Here is a 27629-nt window from a genome sequence, read left to right as displayed (position 1 = left end):
ATATTTGTATTTATTAAATATTTTAAATTAAGTTCTTCAGGACAGGGACTTTCTCTCAGTGTGTGTGTGCATAGCTCTTAGCAAAAGGGTCTGAACTACGACTGGGACCATTAAGTCCTACTGCAACATAATTAGAAGGGGAAAACAGACAAGGGCTTAAGAGTGGGAGCTTGGGAACATGGTCAGAACCAGGGTCAGGGAAGGTAAATTGCACCCACAAAACACAGCCACTGCAATACGGGGTTCATGGAGACCAATCACTGTGAACAGTCAAACCAAATTGGAGAGACCTGTCTTCACAACAGCTGTACAGCTGCTGTACTGAGACCTCTGCATACTATGCAGTTCAATATAATCTCATTGTTCCCTCCTGTTCCATCTGTCTGCTTGTATTGGTTGCTGTCTACTGTTCAGTACTTACATGGTTAGCAATCTGGGGCAGGGAATGTCCTTTTTGTTCTGTGTTTGCACAGAGCCTAGGATAGCAGGGTTCTAGACCATGACTGGCGTTCCTAAGTGCTACTACGGTAAAAATAAATAAATACTACTAATACAGCATTGTTGCTAACACTGTTTTTGAAACATACCCCAAACTGAGTGTTCATATAATCAATCTCCCACTGGTAAGTTGTGAATCTCTATTTAATTAAGATCTAAAAATTTTGAATTGCTGATAAAAGGTTGGATGAAGGTGCAGGCATGCAACCAGTGGAACTACTCAGATGTGTCAGGGGACTTTTGGGTTGGGCTCAAAGCATGAAGTATTATTACTACTCGCCGTATTTTTAAACACCAATCCAGACAGTCATCTAGCATTTCACTGCAACTGTGTTTAACATTTTGGGCAGCTGATTAACATTTTAGTGCAAGCTCAGATGGCCTTGGTTGTTTCTGTTCTGTTACAGATTGCAAACAGCAGGGGAGAGGGAACACCTCACCCATAAATGAACAATTCATTTCTTGGCTTAAAACGTAAAGTGATGTTCACATAGGAGAGAGGCCATTAGCTCATATACTGCAAATGCATTCACAGCTGAGATAACATAACAAAACGGAGTGGTGCTCAGGGGCTAAGTTTGCACACGACTGAACAAGTCCAGCCCACCTGCATGCAGATTACGAACTAAATGAGTGACCCACTTAAGCTGTCAGTCCTCAGTCTGTTCTTTTTATCACAGAGAGGTTCATATCACCATAAATTGATTTCAGCACTTTCATTATATAGCCAGTTTTGTCAGTACTCTTGTCCCCAGTAAATTTGTGCAATAGGCCACTCATGACTCAAGCTCTTAGGTGGCCTTTATTCAAACGAACTAAGTTATGCAAATAAAAAATGATGGCTCAACCTCAGCAACTGAATGATTTAGCTCACAAATTAAAAAAAATGTTTGGCTGTTTATTCCAACTTGTTTTTCTTTTAATACAAACCAGGAAGGTTACAAGTACATATATATACTCGATCATAAGCCGGTTCTTTACAAGCCGACCCACGCACAAGATGGATAAGTAAAAATGGGAAAAAACTATAACCCATTCATAAGCCAACCGTATAATTCAGGGGTCAGACTTTGGCTCCTGGGCCATCAGGATAAGCCGTTGGGGGGGGGCCGAGATGGTTTGTTTACCTTGAGCGTCCGCAGGCACGAAGCAGCAAAGAATCCTGTGGCACCTTATAGACTAACAGACGTTTTGGAGCATGAGCTTTCATGGGTGAATACCCACTTCGTCAGATGCATCTGATGAAGTCGGTATTCACCCACGAAAGCTCATGCTCCAAAACGTCTGTTAGTCTATAAGGTGCCACAGGATTCTTTGCTGCTTTTACAGATCCAGACTAACATGGCTACTCCTCTGATATTTGACGCAGGCACAAAGGTAAACCTAAGTAAACAAAGTGTCCCGGCGCGCCAGCTGCTTACCCTGACGGGCTGCAACAGCAACTGGTGGGGAAATTTTTGGGGGGAGAGAAGTTGGGGGTCAGGGAAGTGACCTCCCCCTTAGCCCAGGACCTCCACACTCTCCCCATCTCATCCCTTCCCGCCTTATTTGGGGAGGGCCAGGGAAGGATGTCTCTAGCCTGGCTAGAGCTGCTCCGGCAAGCCAGACCGAGCAGCACGGCCACAGCATGTTCCAGTGGGCTGGACCAGGCAGCACGGCCGCAGCATGCTCCGGCGGGCCGGGCAGCGCGGCCACAGCCTACTCTCTGGGGCAGGGCTGGGCAACACGGCCTGCCAGCCCTGGAGCTGCAGCTGCTTTGGAGGCTGGGGGAAGAACAGCGTGGCCAGAAGTGGAGAGACTCTGGCCTTGCCTCTTCCCTTCTGGCTCTGCTGCCTCTCCTTGCTCCCTCTGTTGGGGGGAGGGGCTGTGTCCCACCTCTCCCTCTCTATACCTGTTCATAAGCCGACCTCTTTCTCTGGTGCTTCCCTTTTTTACTATAAAAATTTGGCTTATGAACAAGTATATATGGTAATTTTCTTTTGTTTTAAAATGCTCTTTCAAATCTCAAAACCTATTCAGAAAGGAGCCTTGAGATAAAGATATTGATCCCAGATCTTATGAGTCCCAGTCCAATCCCCAGCTCTGCCACAGAATCCCTGTAGGGCTGTGGGAAAGTCACTTCATCTCAGTTCCCCTGCTGCCAAACAGTGCTATTAATATTTCCTTTCTCCCACCCGTTGTCCTTTCATATTTATATGGTCCCTGTCCAGAAGAGATGACAATCTTTCACTAGGTATATGTACAAGACCTAGCACAATGGGACTGTTAGACACTACTGTCTTACACATAAATAACTCTGATGTAGTTTGATTTGAATTTCAGAGGCAAGTTCAGGTAGAAATTTTTATGTAAACCCATCACTAATTAAAATTATTTTTAGAAAAATCAAGATTATATGTCAAGTAGTTTACTCACCTTTGGTGTTTATGAGTGGCTTATCCTGACCAGGATTATAATACAGTCTCTGCCCCAAAGAGTTTAAGATCAGTTTGTATTAGAGGATGCATTTGTATTGGTACCACGGGGCCCAGATCCTGGCTGCAGCCGCTGGTCATTACTCCAATATAAATACGAATAGTCAGATGGGATAATGTTAATGTTTTGAAAAGGTTAAATACAGGACATATGAAATATATTGTCAATCACCAGGGGCACAATTACAAATAACTCTACAGGTTTTATTTAATTGACTGTATAGATAAACCTTGAAATGTGTATTGGTAGTTGTGTAGCAGTTCTTCACAGAAGCTACTGTGTATCACAAGCAAAAATTAGTTCCTTGCTATAATCTCACTGCAGAGATGCTGCCTATAGGCTAAACTGATATGAGCTAATAATTAACTGCATGGTATCAGAAGTTCTGAAAGTGCAGAAGCCACCAAAGAAAGGAAAATTGAGCAGGATTGTAAAGCAATGTCAGTTTACAATAGCTGAGAATCTATATCCATGTCCTCATATTTCCTGTGCTGCATATTTGCCTGTCTTCAAATATTCTGTGCAGTTAGGCTGTGTGATTTTAGTGTATTCCTTTGTCTCCATACCTCAGAGATGACAAAAATATAAATTAACCCCCTGTAAAAGAACAGGTTACCTTACAATAACTTTTTGCTAGAGGCATTAAGATGATTACAATCTTTACAAAGATAGCAATAGATTTAGGTTGTAAGACTTAACATTATCAAAGGTTGTAAAATATCTGGGGCAGCAGGTTCGCTAACCCCAGAAGCTGCTATAAATGTTGAAGATGTTGTGTAAAAAGTGGATGTATTTGAGATTCAAATTGTCTAAGAGTTTGTTACAGTAGGCGTAATGTGGATCTTTAACCTTGGGTTCAGAAAACCTAATTATCTCTTGCAAGAATAGGCTAAATATGAACAAACACATTGTTCTTGAACTATAAGAGTATGCTTTAGAAAGTTAATCCTCTTACAAGGCAAGCCTAGTCACGTTCCTACCTCTGTTGAGGTCTATCATAAGCAATTCATTTGTAATATGCACTTGTAAAGCAAATAATTTATTCCATTAAAATGGAGTTATACATGTATGTTAGAATAAAGAGATAATCCTTGTACATTGGATAGAATTTTTTTCTCAGAATGCATCAACAAAGGCATATATACACTTATGTGTTCAAGTATTTAACACAGAAACCCAACTTCTGCCCAAGATGTGCTGGTACATCCCTTCCTGAACTGGGAGCTGGATGTGCATTGTGCTATTAAGTTCTCTATCAGTGCATGAAGTGTTTGCAAAAGATCTCTTTATTCCGTGTTCAATTCCAACTGGCTATTCGTAACAAAAGCTTCACAGTGCCCAATCTCTGTCTAGGAAGCTCAGCCCTCAAAGGCACAGTTCCCAATATGACATGCATATCTGATAGCCAAATTTGAACCACTGTAAGTAAAATACACACAATACATGTGCAGTAATGGACAAGGTGGGTGAGGTAATATCTTATTATATCAACTTCTTTTGGTGAAAGAGGAGCTTTTGAGCTTACACAGAGCTCTTCTTCAGATCTGGAAAACATACTCAGAGTGTCAATGCTAAATACAAGGTGGAACAGATTGCTTAGCATAAAGTAGTTAACACATTTCAGGGAACCATTCAAGGTGAAGTGTCACATTAACACCCCTCCAAGTCAAGGGAAAGAAGCTAGGGAGGCTGTTAGTGGGTTACAGAGTGTTATAATAAGCCATTGATCCACTATCTCTATTCAGTCCCTGATTGTTAGTGTCTAGCGAAGTTATGAATTTAAGTTCCCAGACTCATCTTTTGAAAGAGTTGTGCAAATTTCCTTTGAAGATGAGGACGAATATAGAGTGATCACTTTGTGAAAAGTGTTCACCCAAGGGTAATACAGTGTTTTGTCTCATTTTTCTGTGAGAGTTCATTCAAGAGCACAGTCATGGTCTGGGTTTACCCACATAGTTGGGTTATTTAGTGCACTGGATGAGATACATCACACGTGTATTATCTGTTGTTCTGGCAGTGTTTGATGCTACTTTGAGTTGCTGTGTCCTGGTCTGTGGGGAGCCTGTGCAAATCATGGGACCAAGCATGGGTACTAGGATGGCTCCCAAATATGCCAACCTTTTCATGGGCCACCTTGAAGAAGAATTTATGGACAAATGCACAAGAAAACTAATGACATACCCGAAATACATTGATATTTTCATGCTCTGCACAGACAAGTTAAAAATGTCCTCAGATTTCAACCAGAGCTTCAACCACCAATACCCATCCATTAAACTCTCTGGAACGCTCCCACACCAGCATGAGTTTCCTGGACACAACAATCAGTTTAATCAATGGAACACTACAGATAACAATATACAAGAAACCCACAGATCACCACACCTAATTCTTAGATCCAGTGACACCTGAAACACAGCAGTAAATCTTATCTAGAGCCAGGAACTCATCCCACAGAATATGCTCCAAAGAGAATGTCCAAGATATACACCTTAACTCACTCAAACAAGAACACTTCACCAGAGAAGTCGATCACACCATGGAATGGGCCACACAAATACTCTAAGAGAACTTGCTTCAATATGGAAATAAATGTTCCTCTGGCCACACACCCCTAGCGATCACCTACAAGCCCAAGCTGGAACCCATATGGGGTTATTAATAAACACAACCCATACTCAGTGGGGACCCCATCCTGAAAGAAATGTTTCCTGAAGGCCCTTTTCTGGCCTTCAAACAGCTCCCCAAGCTTATCATCAGAAGCAAACTTTCCACAGACCAGGATACACTAACTCTGTCAGAACAACAGATGCAAAACCGGCAGACATCTCTCCACTGGTACAATGATTAACAACCCCCACAACACATCTTTCAAGATACACGGGTCCTACACATACGTATCACAACATGTGGTGAACCTCATGCAGTCCACTAAATGCCACAACAACTATATGGGTGAAACCAGACAAATCACTATTCTCTCGAATGAACTCACACAAGAAAATGATAAAAGACAAAAAACACCCTGTCACCTGTGGGCGAACACTTTTCACAAAGCCATCACTCTGTATCTGACCATTCTGTCCTCATCCTCGAAGGAAATCTTCACAACACTTTCAAAAGATGAGCTGGGGAGCTTAAATTCATAACTTTGCTAGACACTAAAATCATGGACTGAATAGAGACATAGACTGATGGCTTATTTTAAAAGTTTGTAACCCACTAGCAACCCCCTTCCCCCAGCTGCTTGCCCCTCCTTTCTTTCCTCTGACTGGAAGGGGGTTAATGGGCCACTTCACCTTGAAATGTATTAACTTCCTTATGCTAAACAATCTGTTCCACCTTGTATTTAGCAGTGACACTCTGAGTAGGTTTCCTAGATCCTTGGTCCCTTCCCCTCACCCACTGCTCACTCCCTTCAGCTCTCCTGCTGTCCAGAGTGCTTCTCTCTACCTCCTGGGAGATCAGCAAGGTAGGAGCTGGTGTGGGGCTGTGGGAGGGAGGGAGCCTTGCACACTGGAGAGCGGAATCTCATCTCAAAGCTGGGTGTGTGTGGGGGGCCCTGGCCAGAGCTTCCATCATCCCCCCATGCAGATTAACAGACAGGCCGACAGGGCACATCCCAGAGCCCTCCTGCTCCTGGCCATTATGGGACCCCTAGAAAAATGGGCACCCAAGCAGACATCCCAAGCCGCAGGGTGGCAGAAGCCCTGAGCTCACCTGAGTGCCCTGTCAGAAGCAGCGCCGGGCAGAGGGAGGGTTCTGGGAGTCCATGGGTGGAGGTGGTGGCAGTACCCCCTCGACACACTGGGATCAGTGGTGCCAGCTGGGAACTGCTTTTAGTGGATCCCCCGTCTTCCTCTCCCCATCCCTTAATATCCCCCTCAGGAGCCCCTGCTTAACCCTCCCCCATCCCTCAATATCCCCCCCGTTAGGTAACGTGCACAGTGCCCCATAAATCCTAAGGAGAGCCCTGGCAATAACTTCATTAATATTCATTTATTGGGTGTGGGGCAGGGATGGCTCTAGACATTTCGCTGCCCCAAACACAGCGGCATGCCGAGAGGGGCGCTCTGCCTGTCGCTGGTCCTGCGGCTCCGGTGGACCTTCCGCAGGCGTGCCTGTGGAGGGTCCACTGGTCCCGCAGCTCCACCGAAGCCGTGGGATCAGCAGACCCTCCGCAGGCACACCTTTGCGAAGTCCACCGGAGCCACAGGACCAGTAGACCCTCTGCAGGCATGCCGCTGAAGGCAGCCTGCCTGCCGCCTCCCGGCGACATGCAGAGCGCCCCCCGCGGCATGCCGCTCCCCAAGCAAGCGCTTGGCGTGCTGGGGCCTGGAGCCGCTCCTCGGTGTGGGGTACAATTTCCTGTAAACTTAGCTCTTTCCTATCCCTTAGTCCTGATCACTGCAAACCTCAAGTTCAAGCTACAGAACAGTTTACACATCTGTGCTAAGATGGACAGACGGAGGAAGTCAGACACTAATACCCTGATTCTGCAAACATGTGCTTAACCTTAGTTAGCTGAGTAATCCCACTGAAGTCAGTGAGCCTACACATCTTCTTAAAGTTAAACACATATGTGTTGGCAGGCGTGAAGCCTTACTCCAATACCTACAAGTAGAGCGAGGTGAATAATGATTTTTTTTTTGGTTCACTGGCAAGACTGAATAAGGGAAGAAAATAGTTGTAGATCAAACAAAAAAGGAAATATTTTGGGTGCATCAAGAAATAAATATAATTTTGGGTTGAACTAAACAGTTTCATTGTTCCAAAACACTTCATTTAAAATAGACAACAATCAAAATGATTTTTTAGTTTTTTTAAAATAAAGTTAATGAAATTTTAAAACAAAAAGTCATTTTTAACTCCTTTACCCCATAAAAACCCAAGTATTCCATTTAGAAAATGTCAAAACAAGTTGGTTCAAATTTGCGGGAATTTTATATTTTTAAACCTAAGCAGCTTGGCCATGTCAATGCAAATTCATAATATGTTTCAGTGTTGTCAAATCTGCATTGCTCACTGAAAAATTTTTAACGTGAAAAACTGCACCCAACTGTAGCTCCATAATACTACTCATTTCATGTAGCTCTACACACACACACAAATCAGGGCGGAAAAAGTCTCTTTTGAGAATAAGAGACAAAATCCCTAAGGCTTTACAAAGGAATCAACTATCTTTCTGAGAGAGAGAGAAAGATGTCACTAAACAGACAGAGCAGGAAAAATGGCAGTTGATTTGAAAGAAGGAACCAGCCTCATCTATATACAGAATAGAAGAACATTATTTCAAGCAACTGCAACAATGGTAGCTCACCCAAGTAACACTTGAGAAATATATTTGGAAAAGCCCTAGATACAGCTCTAAGTGACTCCACTTCAGCTTTAAAACTCAGCTGAACGGTTACTCATGGTTTGCACATTTTCTTGACATAATTCAATAGAACCTTCAATTTTAGACAAGCAGATGCCAGAGCATCAATTTTAGTTTCATGACATTCTTTCAGCTGTTTATATTATGGAAAGAAGGTTTTCAATTAAATCCCCCCAATGAGTTACCACTTTCCAAAGTATCCTCCCCATCTGCACATCCATGCTCACCAGCATACGCTCTAGAATGGCTCAGTGCAAAGGGATGTAATAGTTTGACACATCAGAGTCTGCTGCTCCCTTTCCAGATCTGCTTATGTCTGATCTTACCGTACTTTTTTTTTGCTGTTGCTCCTGCTACTCTGCTGCCTTTTAGAACTGCAGCTGAATGAAGAGAGAATGTCTCGGTTTAGACTATCATCTTTGAAGTAACATGTGAGAACCTCTGGAGATGTAGGGAAGCAAAGACAGTGTAACCAATTTACCTCCCACTCCATGCCATGAGGTCCAATGACTATGATTCTGATTTTATCTCCCATTCAAGACATGGTACCTCCACTGACCTAGTAACCCTTAGCACAATTTGCGCACTCTGGGTTACATTCTGTCCTTGCTTATACAGGCAGCTCTCGGGCTTACGACACAATTGGTTCCTGAAAATTGAGTTGCAAGTTGAAACATCGTAATGCAGAACCATAATCCACTCCACTGCAGGACCAAGCATCAAAGCTGAAACCAATCATCATAAGTCAAATCGGGGTGTCAATTCAGAAATGTCATACGTGCTGTTTGTCAGAAATCGTAAAGCTGAGTACTGCCTGTACCTATACTGTGGTGCAAGGGGCTATATTCTAAATTGCCAAAGCAAATAAAAAGGTTTATACAATTGTTTATAAAATAAGCAAGTGTTGGAGAAAGGGAATTATTCCAGCTGGATGTGTTTAAGCTAAAACTGTCCATATATAAACTCTCTGGATAAATGTTTGGAGTTGTTTTTTTTTCACTTTCCTGGCCCCAAAGAGATATCATGCCCAGACATAGTGAATCAGATGATATCACCCCAGCATCAAGTTTGGCTAAATCACAACCATCACCTAAAATGTGAACCTCCTTTCCCACGTGCTACTTCTGAAGCCCTTTGTTCTCAGTTTTTACTGATTTTTATCAAACATTTCTCAGGTTTTACAAAGCCATTATTTGGTCTGTTTTAAAACAAACAAATAAAACACAATTTTCACATTAACTTTGGAAGTACTGGAACTTTCAGAGCGGGGAGATGGGTCAAGAGTACCAACCCGAATGGCTCAAGCATAGGTGTGTGCAACTGTTAATACCACACGCACCACATACACAATACCAGCATGGCAAATAACTGTCCGCGCTGTTAGAGAGACAACCCTGCATATCCATGCTATTAACATTCAAAATAAATACAAGTTAGAGAACTACTTTTCAGGCTAAAACAGGTCTAAAAACCAGAACTGTATCCAGCTTCATTTCAAAATATTTACTTCTAAAGTAAACAGAATAAACAGAAGAGAATTATATTTACTCTGATATTTACCCCCCCAAAACCCTTAATTTCTTCACCAATTTTCACCCACTTTTATTTTTTGTGATAAATTCCTGGGAAATTTAAAACAAAATAAAAACTGAAAATGAAGGGCCTTAGCTATTTTTCTTCCTCCACCTCTACTCTAGCCTTCTTTTTTATGCCTTCTGTCTAGCAGTCATCTGGCTCAACTAGCCAAGATTACTTTGACTTTTGCATTGGTGTAAGTGATTCCACAAGCAGCAGGAAAAATGGGGTAGAGAGAAGGGGGGCGGGAAATCAAGCCCAATGTCTTAATATTGGCAGTAAAAGTTTGTCGTGTTTTGGATTCATAGACAAGTTTTTATCCTGTGCTCGTGATTTTCCCAGGAGCTAGGTTGGAAGCAAGAAAGAAGCTGCATTTTCTGTCTGCACTATTGCTTGTTCTCCCATTGCATGTACCTATCTTGTTTTGTCTTCAAAAGAGTAAACTGATTTTAACAGAAGCTCAGGACAAAGCTAACTCTCGTTGTTCCCTCCCTCAAAAACATTTAATATTTTCCTTCCCCCCCACAGAAGACTCTATACAAATAAGAGAAATTATTCAAATCAAAAGCTGAGTTAGCCTTCTATATTTCAAATAATTTATTTATATATTATATATAATAGTATATTTCAAATAAATATACTTCAAATAAGTGGTTCTTTTGTTGTATATTTTATTAATTTTTTTAATGGTATTGGTTACAGTGGCAGTAAGCTAGCAAAAAATCATATTCAAAACCCTAGAACAACACTTTAAGTTGTAGCAGTTAAACAAGGTTTAGGCCCAAACTCTGTTCTAAAAGACTTGCCATCTCAGGAGCACAACAGGGTTAAGCTATTGAAATCAAGTCAGTGAACAGTTTATAGCATATGTTTAGAGAGATTAGTGTCTCCTTAATTGTCAGTGTCAATGGCTTGGCAGATTTATACAAGCTCTTGTAGAATGATAGTACTTGTGAGATGACTAAGTATGATGGCAAAAAGGCTGTGAATGATTTCTTTGGCCTTACAAATAATATACAGGAGACTGGCAACTGAGAAACAGAAATTCCTAAAAAAGCAACAAAAATTATTTCATGATACAACTGTCTTGTATTTGAAAGCAAAACAGGGGATTAATGCTTACAAAATACCAGTCACTACTTACTTTGAAACCCTCACCCTCAGGGCTGACAGCTGGTATAACAGCTGCAACTGAGTTCTTCCTAAACTGTTTTTTCATAGGGCATTGGTGTAAACCATGACACATTTGGATAGCAAAATAGAGATGGTTGAGAACTACGCACTCTCTTTCCCACTGTCTGTAAGAAAGATTGGGTAAAAGGCTTGATATGTAGGCCACTAGAAAAGATACAGGCTACCCAGGAGTTAATCTGACACAGCATTGCTTAATTTCAACAAGCTGAACATCATTCCTCGCACTGCACCTGTATTCTACATGTACATGTTGTGGTGGATGTGACATACCAGGATACAGTCCAGACCAGTGAGGGGCTGTGTCACCCCTGCTCTGCAATCTTGGGTACCTTACAATGCCATGCCAATAGTATCTCCCACCTGGGCCACTCACAAACAGCCTTCCAGCATGCAAGTCTCTGTGTCTCTGCAGCCTGCCAGCTGCACCTGAGTTACACTCTGCCTCTCACCAGCTTTGGCTACTGCTGTAGGGTGACCATAAGACACACAAAGTCCTGGATTTCTCCCCAAAAAGTATGTCTTGTACTGCCAGCTCTCTCTTGGACAGTCCAAATATATTATGTCCGTTATTGCTTTAAGGGAATAATATACACATACGTCTTGCCACGCTAAATGGAGTTACCCAGACTCTAACTTAAAATAAACTGGATTAGATGAAACAATAAAACAAGTTTATTAATGACAAAGAGAGCTGTTAAGCGAGCACAAGAAATGATGCATAAAAGTCAGAAATGGTTACAAGAAAAATAAAAATAGAACACTTTCTAGTGCCTAGCTTCGCAAGCTATATCAGATTCAATGACAAGTTTCTCACCGCATGCTTCCAACAACATTAATGACCAAACTTTCAGGTTAGGAGCCCTCCCCCGCCTCCCACAGAATCCAACAGCTGTTTCCCCTTGCCTTTACCTAGACATGAACTTAGCCTTATTACTATTCACTCTTCCTTGCAGCAGCACTAGGGACCCCTTTTGAAACAGGCACTGTATAAACTAAAGAGATCACATGTCCTAGGGAATTCAATCTAAGATTTAGAAAGAACACAGCAGATGAAAACAAAAACAAATCTATGATGGGAATCATGGCGGATGGAAGACAAGGTAACAGCAAAGACAATATGTGCATTTGCTAAGTTAGTAATCACAGTGATCTCATAGTTACATATGGCCAGAGACTAATGAATGCCGGTTACCCATTTTATAGTATTAATTGAATAATTTGCATATCAGGGACAGATTCTGCCTCAGATTGTCTCTCTGGGGAAGATATTTGTACAAATACAATCTCTTGATACTATAATTTGTTTTGTTTTAAAGTATAAATGAGAGGTTTCTTCCAGCAAATTGGGGGGGAAAAAGATTTGGGAACAAACTTAACTCTTATTTAAAAGGCTGTGGGCATTGACAAATGAAAACTGTACAACAAAGAATGATGTGCACTTCTTTGTGTAGTATAAACAAACAAACAAACAAACATCTTTGCAAAGAATTCTGGCTTATTGTAGAAAACTCTCAAACCTTCAACTCAGTGTGTGATTGCAGTAAATAATATTGTGCATAAGCAAAGATGGATAGTGTGGATCTCAAGATGTGGTGTTTAGTATTATTTGAATAACAACTAGAAGCATCCAAAATTGTGACGTAAACTGATTAAGCAGTTCCAGGGAAATTGTGTATTGTAGTGATTGATTCAAGGGGTAAGGGGAAATCTTGCATCTTGGTAGAATGTTTAAAATTTGTAGAAAATTGGGGAAGGGATTACAGGAGGGATTTTTTTCCCTTAAGAATTTGTCAGCATCCTTATTAGGGCTGTCAAGTGATTTAAAAAGTTAATCACATGATTAATCATGCTCATAAACAATAATAGTATTCTAGTTAAACATTTTTGGATGTTTTCTACATTTTCAAATATATTGATTTCAGTTACAACATAGAATACAAACTGTACAGTGCTCACTTTATTTTTAATTTCATATATTTGCACTGTAAAAAACAAAATAAATATTTTTCAATTCCCCCCAATACAAACACTGCAGTGCAATCTCTATCATGAAAGTTGAACTTTTATAAATGTAAAATTATGTACAAAAAATTGTCTGGGCCAATCAAGTGAGTTCACATTTCTTGGAGATAATGTTTACAATGTTACCTGAAAGTGAGAACAGGCATTCACATGGCACCATTGTAGCCGGCGTTGCAAGATATTTATGTGCCAGATGTGCTAAAGATTCATGTCTCTCTTCATGCTTCCACCACCATTCTAGAGGACGTGTCCATGCTCATGATGAGTTCTGCTTGGTAAAAATCCAAAGCAGTATGGACCAACCCATTTTCATCATCTGATTCAGATGCCACCAGCAGATGGTTGATTTTCTTTTTCGGTGGTTCAGGTTCTGTAGCCTCCATATCTGAGTGTGGCTCTTTTAAGACTTCTGAAAGCATGCTCTACACCTTGTCCCTCTCAGATTTTGGAAGGTACTTCAGATTCTTAAACCCTGCTGTAGCTAACTTTAGAAATTTCACATTGGTAACTTCTTTGCATTTTGTCAGATCTGCAGGGAAAGTGTTCTTAAAATGAACAACGTGCTGGGTCATCATCAAAGACTGCTATAACATGAAATATATGGCAGAATATGGGTAAAACAGAGAATGGGAGATTGAACTCCTGGGGGAGAACTGTATTACAAATTTAATTTGCACATTTTTTTTTAAGGAGCATCATGAGCATGGAAGCATGTCCTCTTGAATGGTGGTCAAAGCATGCTAAACATTTGTATGCCACTTCATATCTGGCATGTAAATATCTTGCAATACTGGCTACAAAAGTGCCATGTGAACGCCCGTTCTCACTTTCTGGTGACACTGTAAACAAGAAGCAGGCAGCATTATCTCCTGCAAATGTAAACATACTTGTTTGTCTAAACTATTGGCTGAACAAGAAGTAGGACTGAGTGGACTTGTAGGCTCTGAAGTTTTAAATTGTTTTGTTTTTTGTGCAGTTATGTAACAAAAAAAATCTACATTTGTAAGTTGCACTTTCAACATAAAGAGAATGCAGTACAGTACTTGTATGAATTGAAAAATACTATTTATTTTTTCAGTGCAAATATTTGTAATAAAAAATAATATAAAGTGAGCACTGTACACTTTGTATTCTGTGTTGCAACTGAAATCAATATATTTGAAAATGTAGAAAAGCATCCAAAAATATTTAATACATTTAAATTGGTATTCTATTGTTAAATAATGTGATTAAAGCTGCGATTTTTTTTTGAGTTAAATGCATGAGTTAACAGCGATTAATCGACAACCCCAATTTTTAATCAACATTGTACATAAAGTGTCTGTAAAAGTATTGCAGACTTCCTCATGTTTTTCTGTCTCCAAGAATTTCATAGGAAAATTCAAACTTGTTGACTTCCTATTGACTTGAGTGCCCTTGAGATCAGGTCTTAAAGCAAGTGTTTTGAAGCCAGACCCTAATCACTGCAGTAGGCCAGCTAGACATTTAGCCCAGTTTCTAAGGACTGGTCTACACATTATTAGCAGCATAATTATTTTAGTTAGGGATGTGTGCTTTTGTTTGACATATTTTATCCTGCTAAACATGCTAGTACAATTGCATGTACACTGGTATAAAGGTGCCTTTATACCCATAGAGCTTATTTCCGTTCCTGAAGCAGAATAAAGAAGCACCTTTACACTACTATAATTGCATCCATACTAGAGGCAGGGCTGCCATTTAAACTATGCTAGCATAGTTAAAACAGCAAATCATTTGCTCGTTGATAAGGCCTTAGATTCATTTTCTGTTTCCAAAGGGTCAGTTCCTGAGACTCTCTCAAGTTAACAGCAGCAATTGGTGTTCAGCACCTCTCATTTGTCCATAATAAGTCTTTTAGGGATGACCTGCCCTTGCAATGCACTGCACTGGAACTAGGTATACACATTGTTGGATTTCAGCATTTTTGTAACCGAGAACCTGGTCCTGCTCACAAGTACCTATTTAATTCCAGTGTTTAAGTTGACTCCAGTGGAGCTACTCACACTGTGAAAAGCAAGCACATGTATAGGTCTTTGCAGGATCAGGACCTAAGGTAATGTGTTATGATGGACACTGGCGTCTCTTAGCACAGTTGGTTTTAGTTTCTGGTATAAAAAGATTCAATTGCAAAAGAAGGGATCACCACCAAAACAATTTGTAAAAAGTAACCTCATCAAGAGCCTAGAGCAAACTAGTCACCCTCTAATCACAGCAGCTGGCGGTGGCAGATGTTTTTAGCAGCTTAGTGAAAGTAACAATAAAAGGGCTGTAGCTCAACTGAAAGCCTGTGCTTTCTTTCATTGGCTTAACTGCATGCAGATGTACTGAAGGGAAATCTTAAAATTTACAGCTAAAAATCAAAACACCAGATGGCCTCGTAATTGGATCTTCCCATTTTCCCACAGCACACCAGCTCTTTGACTAACGACATCAGGTGCTACAAATAGATATATACATATCTGTAGTCAGTGCTGGTCCATGAGTGTGATATCCGCATGAAAACTCCCCAAACTGCTTGAAACATCGGAGACTGTCAAATAGGATTGCAAGCTGACCTACATTTTGTCTACGTAAATTTAGGAGAGCTACTGAACTGAGTTATTTTGGCTGAATTATTTAAAGCAATTACAGAAAAAGGGGACTTTACACTGGTAAGTATTAATTCCGAATTGATATGCTTCAGACTGACAATGTTGAGAGAATATGTGGTTTTGTACGTTTGCATGTCCTTAAGGAAAAGTTAGTTTAAAACAAAGGAAAGATTTACTTCTGAAGAGGCCCGTAAAAATGTTCCATCTGCTCATAAACCATTCTTTTTAAAAAAATCCAAATATTTCCTTTTATCTTGCTTAAAATAATTTGTGCATCTCTTTTGATGTCTATTATTCAATAGTACAGTAAAGTTATTGCAAATAACATTTGTTCCATGCTCAACTACATACAAGAAAGTACAGCATGACAATTTTTATGGTCAATGTATATTAAACATACTGAGACAAGTTCAACACAACTAATGTGAGCTAAACATTCTTATACTAATCAAAGGCACATTCTCCCCTCTGGGGAGTTATCTGTCTGGCATTCACTTTTAGGGGAGCATCTTTCATTTGTGCAGGGAAACCATAGGAGTTCTTCTGAAAGAAGCCAAAAAGGGATTATATATCCCCCTTTCCAACTCAGATATTCCACTTTTCAGGCATAAAATTGATCAGCACAGCCTAAATGAAGTATGATCCCGTTTGTGCCACTACAACCTCTGGTCTACCTGCAGAGAGTGTCAGTCTGCAGAGGCCGTATTTGAGCTTACCTAGCTTAACCCACAAATAATTCTAGTGAACCACCTTTGAGCATCAGCAAGTATTGTAAATATAGCTGCTTTCTATTATAAAAATATTTTGTAGAACTGGCATTATAATGTCATCTCAATGACCGACATTTGCCTTTTAGCAACATGAAAAAATAAAATAAATAAAAATCTGGTCTTCCTGACAGCTCAATGTACTAACATTTTTCATTGCTAGACTTGCTGGTGTCTGACAGATCTCTATGTTCAGATGAAGCTTACTGCTTGACTTAAAAAAAACAACAACTTTACAAAGCTAGATGTTATCGTAATGATTAGCCTCTCCATATGCATTCCACAATTTTTGTAATTGTGATTTAACTCTTCTTAGTTTGTGTTCCCCCATGCAGGAAATGTGTGCGGGCTCATATTTACACACACAGCATTTCTTAAATATTATTTTTTTAGATCCAGACAAGAGGAGACAATACATACCATGACATATCAACATTATATGGGATTCCTTGTTATGAAGTAAGGAAGCGAACATGAGAATTCAATAGGAAATGAGGCAGTAAACTGGTAGCACATCTGTAAGCAGAGAACATGCCAAATCGTGTCCCATCTAGCGGAAGTGGGATATCACAGAAATCAAGATATAAAACTAGAAGTGTGTACATTATTCATTGTGAGCCAGTTATCCAAAATTTTGGATCGGATCAGTTAACAACCTCATGCTTTTTAATATACGGTTGTTTGAAAGAATTTACCAGATTTTGAATGAAAGAAAAAATGTGAAGTGGTTGGGATATATTTTGATTTTAGCAAAGCTTTTGATACAGTCTCCCACAGTATTCTTGCCAGTATGTTAAAAAAAGTGTGGATTGGATGAATGGACTCAAAGGTGGATAGAGAGCTGGCTAGATCATCGGGCTCAAGCAGAGTGCCCCAGGGGTTGGTCCTGGGGCAGGTTTTGTTCAACATCCTCATTAAAGATCTGGATGATGGGATTGAGAAAACATTACTATTAAAGTTGTGTGATGATCTGGCCCTCAGTCTCATGATGATATTGTCATGGTATATAATCTTCTCTTAAGTCTCAACAGTTGGCTACAACAAAAGTAGTTTTGTTCTTCCTACTGATATGACAATTTACAATATTCCAAAACTTAATTATGAGGACATTTTATTTTGGGCCACATTGACAACCTTATGTAAACTGATTGGCATTTTACTGCACATATAGTCCCATGAACTGAATGCTAATCAGCGTTAATAAGGGTATGAGAACCTGCCCCTACATATTTTGCTTAAAAAAAAAAGAGAGATTTAAAAAAAATTAAAGTTACAGAGAAACACATTTAAACTGTCTTTTATAGTATACTCTTTTCAATTTGACCACAGAGCCCACTGTAAAAACTCTGGATTGAAATATATCAAAATGAGCTAGGCAAAGTAACTTGACTTCAGTAACTCAGATAGAGGTTAGGGGTCTATTGCAGGAGTGAGTGGGTGAGGTTCTGTGACCTGCAATTTGCAGAAGGTCTGACTAGATGATCATGCTGGTCCCTTCTGACCTTAAAGTCTATAAGCGCTAAAGGTAAAGATTAATGTAAGCAAAATCTGAACTGATTTTAGTACACAAACGTACTAAGATATTTTTATTTCCATTTGGAACAAACATTATATTGAAGACACCATTATGGTATCAGAGGGGTAACCGTGTTAGTCTGGAGCTGTAAAAAGCAACGGAATCCTGTGGCACCTTATAGACTAACAGACGTATTGGAGCATAAGCTATTGTGGGTCAATACCTACTTCATCAGACGCATTATATTAGGTGCACCTTTCAAGTTCATAAGATGTTATCTGCAGGATTGAAGTAACCCTGGGCTGGAATTTAAAAAAAAAAAAAAAGTCAGTCAATGGGAGAGAACTAAGTTGGTAGGAGTCATTCTGAGTTTCAAAGAAACTAATGTAGTTAACAATTCTGAGGAGGAAAAAAATTGTGTGCCCAGTGGAATTGCAGAATTCTGTGCATGTCTTTGCAGGATCAGAGGTTAAGGGAGATTATTGAAAAAGAAAAAAATGATTTGGGGGTTTTGTGAGGACTGATTTTTAAAAAATTTCCGACTGTCAATACGATATTCTGTGCTACACCAGTCCTAATTTTTCTGCTATTCCCCCAGATATAGTAAACATTTCTGCCATGGCTCTGTGCAGTGCTGACAATGCTGACAGGACTTAAAATAGTAAATAATCCCACTTAGCATGAGAAAGGAAGAACAGGGTTGTGGACAGTCTTCCTGTGTAACCTTGGGCAAGACATCTCTCTATAGCTTTGTTCCCCAGCTATAAAATGGGGTTAATGCTACTTCCTTTTTCCATTCCTTGTCTCTCTCAGTGTTACTAAATAATATGAGTTCTAAGGATCTTAATATTAACCCAAATCCTTTGTGTATAAGCCAAGGTGTATTGTATCTATAAAAATCCTGTACTCTGTACTCACCAAACTTTGATTCAACTGTAGTGGGTGACCAAATGATGAAATATATGTAGTCAATAATGGAACATGTATAGTCTTTCACTGACCCTGTTGATCTGTGGAGAATTATGTCCATGGATCCAGAGAGGGACCTTTGGAAACTAACCAAGGATGCCTGTTACTACAGATGTGTGCTGTAACGAACAAGGGAGTGTGATAGATAAGGGGTATTATAACCAAATATGTTCTGTGATTGATAAGGGATATTTGTTATTGCAGGTTTTCTGTGGTTTATGAAATAATGACCCATTGAAAAATGTTTTTAACTCATTAGAAATTGCATATTGCCCAGATGTTCTTAGTAATAATGACTGGGTTAGAAATCCATTTAGTTTATCCATCAGGTAAACTAGATACCATAAAAGAAGTTCCATAAGTAGTTAGGTTAAATTGTGATACTGGAGACAGAACACATAGGGGTCAGTTGTAGAAGAATAGCTTGTCTTCCTCACAAAGCAATTTCTTTGTCCTCCATCCTATAAAAGGAAAGAGTTTTGGGGAATTCAGGTTGGAAGTGGACCAGCTGCCATAGCTTTACCAAAAACCTCTGTAATTTCGTGAAGTATAGTTTTGTGCATTCTTCATCTTTTACTAACAATTAGGGCTGTAGATTAATCACAGTTATTTCATGTAATTAACAAAAAATTAATTGTGATCAATCACAGTTTTAATCGTACTGTTAAACAACAGAATCCCAATTGAAATTTATTAAATATATTTGGAGGTTTTTCTACATTTTCAAATATATTGACTTCAATCACAACACAGAATACAAAGTGTACACTGCTCACTTTGTTTTTTTTTTACAAATACTTCCACTGTAAAAATGATAAAATAGTATTTTTCAAACAACCTCATACAAGTACTGTCGTGCAATCTCTTTATTGTGAAAGTGCAACTTACACTTTTGTTTTTGAGTGCAGTTATGTAATTAAAAAATCTACATTTGTAAAACTGTAAGACCTATAAGTCCACTCAGTCTTACTTCTTGTTCAGCCAACCACTAATACAAACAAATTTGTTAACATTTAAGGGAGATACTGCTGCTCGCTTCTTATTTACAGTGTCACCAGAAAGGAAGAACAGACATTCACATGGTACTTTTGTAGCTGGCATCGCAAGATTTGCTAAACATTCGTACGCCCCTTCACGCTTCGGCCACCATTCAGGAGGACATGCTTCCATGCTGATGATGCTCATTAAAAAAATGAGTTAATTAAATTTGTGACTGAACTCCTTGGGGGAGAATTGTATGCCTCCTGCTGTGTTTTACCCACATTCTTTCATATATTCCATGTTATAGTAGTCTTGGATGATGAACCAACACATGTTGTTCATTTTAAGAACACTTTCACTGCAAATTTGACAAAATCTGAAGTGCCTTCCAAAATCTGAGAGGGACGAGGTGAGGCGCATTCTTTCAGATCTCTTAAAAGAGCAAGACTCCAAAGTGGAAACTACAGAAACCCAAATGACCGAAAAAGTAAATCAATCTTCTGCTAGTCGCATCTGACCCAGATGATAGAAATGAACATGCGTCAGTCTGCTCTGCTTTGGATCATTATTGAGCAGAGCCCATTGTCAGCATGGACACGTGTCTTCTGGAATGGCGGCTGAAGCACGAAGGGACATATGAATCTTTAGTGCATCTGGCACATAAATATCTTGACATGCCGGCTACAAGAGTGCCATATGAATTCCTGTTCTCACTTTCAAGCAACATTATAAACAAGAAGTGGAACAAGAAGCGGGCAGCATTATCTCCTGCAAATGTTGACAAACTTGTTTGTCTGAGCGATTGGCAGAACAAGAAGTAGGACAGAGTGGACTTGTAGGTTCTGAAATTTTACATTGTTTTGTTTTAAAATAGTCTTTTTGGTACATAATTCTACATTTGTAAGTTCGATTTTCACGATAAAGAGATGGCACTACAGTACTTGTGATGGGGAACTTACAAATACTATTTTTTTTACAGTGAAAATATTTGTAATAAAAAATAAATATAAAGTCAGCATGGTACATTTTGTATTCTGTGTTGTAATTGAAATCAATATATTTGAAAATGTAGAAAACATCCAGAAATGTTGAAAAGCTATTCGATAAACAGGGGGCCAAATTTAACATTAGTATCTAAATCTGCAAGGGTGGGAGTTTTGGGGTACAATCCTGCCCCCATGAAAGTTCTCATCTTTCCCCAGTGGAGATTTCCCCCCGCCCCCTCCCATGTCACATATTCCTAAGGTTTCAGTGAGATGGGCTTAAAGATGTTCACTTGTCTACATCTTTCTTCCAGTGGAAGTAAAAGTACCTAAATTTGTAAGACACAGAATCTGATTTGATGATCTATGGACTTAGATTCATCACCAGATCCCTAATAATCACATTTTTCATTTCCTCAAGCTAAACATAAATGTAATATGTGGTCAATTATAGACTTTAAAGCTCTAGTCTTAGCTACCATATCAGACTGTAAGACACTCTGCTCCAGCACAAAAGCTTCCTACAGAGTTCAGGCACTGACTCCCAATTGTAGGGAATGGATCAAAAGATTTGGTAGCACTCTCATGTATGGCATCTTCAGAGCAACATCCTGGAGAGGCATTGCAGGTCCATAAGTCATTTCAAGGCCTCCTCTGTGACTTTGTGGATACCAGTGTGATGGCCCTGGGCCTTAAACCCCTGTGCCTCCAGCTTTAGGCCACTGCAGTCTGAAGCTTGGTCCATTACTGTTTTATACTACATGTGTTCCTGATCCTGCAATGCCAACACTGGTACTAATAATGATGATTATTCTCATAGTCTTTTTTACATGCTCCATGAAAGAGATTTTCTATTGGTATTCTGTTAGCCATTACAAGCTAGAGCTAAAATAAGTGTCTGGCACTGGAGTAATTATTTGAAATCCTATGTATAATTTATTAAACAAATCCATAATAACTGCTTTCTAAAAATATTAGTGCAAGACGAAATATGTTTTGACAGCTGCCAATCCACAATGTCAAAGTATTAAATTGCCAGCCTAAAAGATAATAACAGTCTTTCCCAGCTCTTTTGCAAGAGAATAAAATACAACTAGAAATTATATTTCATTTCCTAATATCTAGTCATATAATAAAGATCACTTAATCACAGAATCTTCAGAGGCATGAGGAGGTGAAATTCTGGCCCCCTTGATATTTCTGAGCCAGTGAGGGACTGATCAGCTCAGCACTGCAGAGCCATGACCTCATGCTTTAGGGCATAAGCCAATCTGTAACTAATGAGGGTTAGCAAGAATTTTTCTCTAGGAGAAAGTTTCTCGCATACTGGGTCATTTTTTCCTAATGGAACCATGATCTATCAGAAAATGTTGATTCAGCTGAACTGGAATGTTTTGATGGACAACAAACAAACAACAAGGCTTCCCTGCCAACCAGCCAGCCTGGCTTCCCTAGGCTGCTCAGCTGCTTGGAAGCCCACCTCGAAAGCAGTTTGGGAGCTGGAGCTCCTCAGGCTGCATGGAAGCCAACTGGTGAGGATTTTGCTCTCCAGGCAACTGCCTCCCTGATTCTCAAGTGGGAAACACAGAGATCTCGGTTCCCCTGAAATGTCATTTTCCAAGACATTCTCCCAAGGCAGTCTTTTGTCTTTTTTCATGAGTTGGGATATAATTCTATTTCAAAATTTAAAAAAAAAATTATGGGAGGGAACTGACTTTTCCAGCCAGCTCTAGTTTCTTGATTCTCCTCTGAACTACCTTGTATTAGTGACTTTTGGAGATGGGATCCTGCACTAGAAAGCACACTGGTTTGATTCAGAAGGGCAGAGCCTATATTCTGGTAACTGGCCATTCAGCCAGGAACCCCTTGCAAGTTTTTCTTGGGTGACCTTGGCATGTGTGTTCTAGCCTCCCACTGTTGGGGAAAAAGGGTGATTATGACAGATTGCAGGCCTGATTTTCAGGCCAGCAAAGGCCAAGTTTCCCTTTTTATGTCATCAATTATGCAAAGATAAATAACAGTAGGTTAAGTTACTTGCAGGCACCCTTTTATGTTATTAAGGATGCATGTACTCTTGGAGGAAGGGTTGCAATTCCCAGCTTACTTAGACATATCAGTACTAGCTCCCATCAAGTTAGTGCACTAAAAGTAGTAAGAGCAGCAAACAATGACATGCGCTAGTCACCCTAAGTAGAAACCCAGGGCGTCCATACCCCATAGTAGTGATGTACTACTATGGCACTGGCTATTCACCGCAAGTAGGTAGATTAGAATATTAACTGTAATTTCCTTACCTTTAAATGATTAACCATGCAACCTTCATATGCTTTTAATGTAGCTGGTTTGATGGAATTAATCAATGCATCCTGGAAATAGGAATTTATGAATAAGGAATTAATATTGTTATAAAGGGAAATTTTAAAAAACGGACTGTGATTTTTTTTAAGGAAGTGAGACAGCTGCTATTATATCTTTTATGAAAGTAGTAGTAGATTTGCTTCTTCAATCAACCTTTCCTGGATCTGTAAGTTATTTTTATGACTAACACAAAAATAAAAAGAAAATACCTGGATATATAAAAACATGATATTACAGAGGGGAAATTGGTTTCAAGCCAATATTTATCGTGTTCCTTTTTACTTTGCAAAGCTGGTGTTTCTTGGGCTTTTTAAGAGTTGTAAAATATCTCTGTGGCTGTAACGTATGATAAATGAGCTGCCACATGAAGAGGCACCTGGGCCATAATCATATAAGCTTTGCTGAACAAGATTTGGCTTAATATTTTAAGGTATTTCCACACCATCTCCTCAGAATCAAGTTACCAATATCAAAGGCATTTAAATGCATTCTGATTATTTCATTAGAGCGGATTTAGGTTCCGTAATAGTGATGCTTTGTCTAAATCTTGGGTATTCAGCCATTTTTAAAAGACTTCCTTTTCCAGAAAGAGAGGGCAGGAGAGAAACAGAAATTACAAGTGAGGCATTAAAAATTGGAACGTAGTTAGTGAGTGTAACAGACTTTGCTGTAAGAACCCTGCTGTGCAATATTAGTAAATAAATCTGAGCAGAAAGAACATGAGCAGCCTGAGAAAGCTCCTACCAATAAAATAAATAAATAAGACATTTTCTCAGGATCCATTCTGCAAAAGAAAAGGGGCTCTCCTACTGTGCTTGATTTGCCACTTCTGCCAAGGCAGTTTCTTTCCCCAAAGGAAAGAGTCACTACAGAACAAGAGCAGGAACTACAGGGCTTCAGCTTGTTACTAGGGTTCCATTACAGACATACTGATGGAGATTTATTATGTGCTGAATGAATCAAGGGAGTCTGCTGATACTTTCATAAAACCCCATCATTGGCCACCATAGGCCTCTGACAGTTGGGCACCTCCTTTGAACCATGCTGACCCCCCTCAGTGGCCATGCCAGGCTCAGGAAGCTGCTATGCTAAACCAGGCATTTTACTGGTGGCCGTGAACTGGGAAGGTGAAATAAAATTGAGGTGCCCTCCCTACATCCTGTTGGCAGATTTTGGTATTTAGGCTGATATTTTCTGAACTGTCTAAGGGACTTTGCACATTAATTCCAGTAAAATGAATGTGAAATTGACATCCAAAGCTCTTATGCTGCTTGAAAATATAAACCTTAGGAGGATAGCCAATGCACCTGGCAGAAAACTGGGAATATCCAGTTAAGTCTATCTCTAGATAAACAGTGTGCAACGCACAGATAATAGCGCTGTCTGGAACACATGTAAGTACAGCTGGTTAAAACATATGTATGTATCAATTCTTCACTGGAAATTAAAAACATTTTCATTTGATAATTTTGCCATTCACAAAAAAAAAAGTTTGTCATAGAAACCAATCACTTCCACATTTTCAGTTCTCAAAAAAAAAAAAACCAAAAAAACCAAAAAAACCCCCTTGTTTTCAGTCAAAAATTGGGGTTTTGAAAACAAACTAAAAATCAGTTTTGAATAAATTTTCACTGAAAAAAAATCAGGTTTATGAAAATTCAGTTGATTTTTTTCTGCAAAGTTTTGTTTTTAATAAAGTCATTTTTGTTGCAATTACATTTCAATTAAAAATATTTCAACCAGCTCTACACCTAAGCTTTCCTTTATTAACTCGATTCAAAATATATATGCTAATGTATATATTGTCCTGAATCTTCATATGATTTAAGGTCAGACTTTGCTCTCTAAAGTCAGGCAGCAAAATCTACATGCAAGGACCTTAAGCTGTGTCTGGGATATCAGTCTACTTACTTAGGTACCTAAATTTCTGAACCTCTGTTTAGAAACATTGGCCTGAGTGGGCACACATTTTATCTGATGTTCTGTCTTCTCACATTATACTATTGTTGCACGAGCACTTTGGATACGCCCACAAATGCAAAGTAAATGTCTTTATTAACAGATTTTTCAAAAATTAATAAAATCTCTACAAAAAGTTTATTCAACCCCACCCTCCTCAAATGCAACAGTTACAATCCAGACTCTGATGAATCAGGCCAATATCATTTTAAGAGGCCACACACAAAAGCTAATCATGTCATCTGACTACCTGAACATGGGCAGGTATTTAGGACAGAATGGTTCTATATGGAGCCTTAGTAAAAAAAAAAGGCATTGTGGTATCACATATTCATTGTAACAGAATTTCCCAGACCTAACTCTGTCTTGAGTGACACCTGTGCCACCCCCACGGTCTTAGATTATACTTTTAGCGATAACTGTACGAGCCTACACAAGCCAGTGGGGCTGCATAGTTGTCACTGAGGGCAGAATTTGGCCTGGTAGCAATGCATGTCATGGAAACAATCCAATGCCTAGGGTGAGTTTGTGTGGTGGCAATTAGAAAATGCATGGAGTACGCTGGGTGCAATAGGGGAAGCTGACTGCACCCTACAAAGGGTTGTAGTTAATGGGCATGCTTCTTCTGTATGCGTTCCACAGAAATGTGGAGGAAGGCTCCACCCCATCCTCTGCATCCCTATACTGAGCTGTGCCAATGGCACAATCCAGCCCTTAGGTTTCTACTTTACATCAGACTCATGATGCACCTTCTCACTGCAGATGACTGAAGGAAAAAAAAATTAAAAACAGCTAATATCAAAGAAAGGTCAGAGAGCCTGCTGGAAAGGGAGCTTTCAAGCTTCCGTTACTGAACGCCTTTGGATACTGTGATTTCAGAGGCCTCCATAGGAAAGCTGAATAGCTATTGTTAACTTTCCTTATGTTGTACAGGGTTTCATTGTTGCAGTAGCCTTAACAAGCCAATATGATACTAAATCTGATAAATCTGAAATCCCTGCAGTGGCTAATACCCCCTGCAGATTCCACACTGTGAAAATAGCTGGATTGGTAATGGTGGAGTCTACGCAATTGATCTTTTTTTAAAAAATGTAAATGTGAACAAAGAATCTGGTGCTACTTAAAATTGGTAGCTGATTTTAAAAAAGCCTCAAGTATTTTAATGTATAATGGGAGGCTTATCTGTTTTGATACAAGGGTTTCAGATTTCTCTAGCAGCACTTGAACTTTCATCATTACCCAAAACAGTCACAATTCGGTATTCAGTAATCAAGACAGAGCATGTGAAAACTGCACAGTCCACAGTTACACACGCTGAAACACGATTATCCTAGAGTAATTTTTCATTCAGTGTTTATCTACATAAATAATCATTTCAAACACCGCTGCTCTCCTGTTAAACAAACACAGCTTAGTAAAAGTGTGGGTTCAATATACATTTTAAAAATGATACATAAATGGACAATATTAAATAATCCCAAAAGCTTGACTAGTATCGTAACATACAGTGTTACTCTTCCTCTGTTCTACCATAACAGCATACCCTGCAAGTGCTTGAAATGCTACAGCTTCTCCCTTTAACTACCGCCACATCCACTTTTCCCATCTGAGTCTTGTTCAAGACGGTTTCAGCTCTTTGGGTTGTAAAAGAGGACTATATAGTCTGATTTAAAAAAAAAAAAAAGAGGCAATTACTCACAAACTATTGTATATGCCTAATGTGTGTGCAGCTACATGTTAGGGTAGGAAATATTTATATATATGAATCATGATTTTAAAAAATAATCTGATTTTTTTTTTGTTTACATGGTGGTAGTTCCTTACTTTTCATTGATAGCCTGAAATTGCCAAAATGGATGTTTTATACTTGTTTCTTGAGGACCTAGTCCTGCACCACTGAATTCAGTGGGAGCTTAACCAGTTACTTTAATGGACACAAGATCACTGTTAGAAGAATTTCAGTTTTTAGTCTAGTGTTTTTTTTCCTACTGAGAAGAAAAAAACCCTCTCTATTCTACTCTACTTCACAAATAAAATCTATGCTGAAAAAAGACAAGCTTAAGTCCTCATTAACATTCTTACTATGGGAATGCCACACACACGAAATTGATAAGAAAACAAGATGTGCTATACTTGCAATGAATACCACCATCACATACTGAACTTTCACAAATCAAGATAGCCAAAATACTTTGGCCAGGCTATACTCCTATGTCAGGGTTCGCAATCTGAATCAATGAGAATTGTGCTCCTATTTCACTTAGATGGCTTTGTAAATCCCACTGGCATAAATAGGAGCTTAACTATAGGCTCTGATTTTTGAAACTTTTGGCCTGTGTGTAT

The 27629-nt window shown here is 39.4% G+C and overlaps 2 long non-coding RNA genes across 2 annotated transcripts; one reads left to right on the top strand and one right to left on the bottom strand.

Annotated features, from left to right (window-relative positions):
• The first annotated feature begins 13010 nt into the window (after positions 1–13010).
• On the top strand, positions 13011–20191 carry LOC115653950. Its single transcript, XR_004001048.1, has 2 exons — positions 13011–13040; positions 20113–20191. It is a non-coding gene; the product is annotated as an uncharacterized LOC115653950 (long non-coding RNA).
• On the bottom strand, positions 13312–20199 carry LOC115653948. The gene is made up of 3 exons (XR_004001045.1): positions 20124–20199; positions 15101–15106; positions 13312–13339 (listed from the first exon to the last, which is right to left on the bottom strand). It is a non-coding gene; the product is annotated as an uncharacterized LOC115653948 (long non-coding RNA).
• Between the last annotated feature and the right edge of the window lie 7430 nt (positions 20200–27629).

This window comes from Gopherus evgoodei, chromosome 6, assembly GCF_007399415.2.
Source record: "Gopherus evgoodei ecotype Sinaloan lineage chromosome 6, rGopEvg1_v1.p, whole genome shotgun sequence".
Taxonomy (NCBI): Eukaryota; Metazoa; Chordata; order Testudines; family Testudinidae; genus Gopherus; species Gopherus evgoodei.
This window is presented reverse-complemented; position numbering and strand designations above follow the sequence as displayed.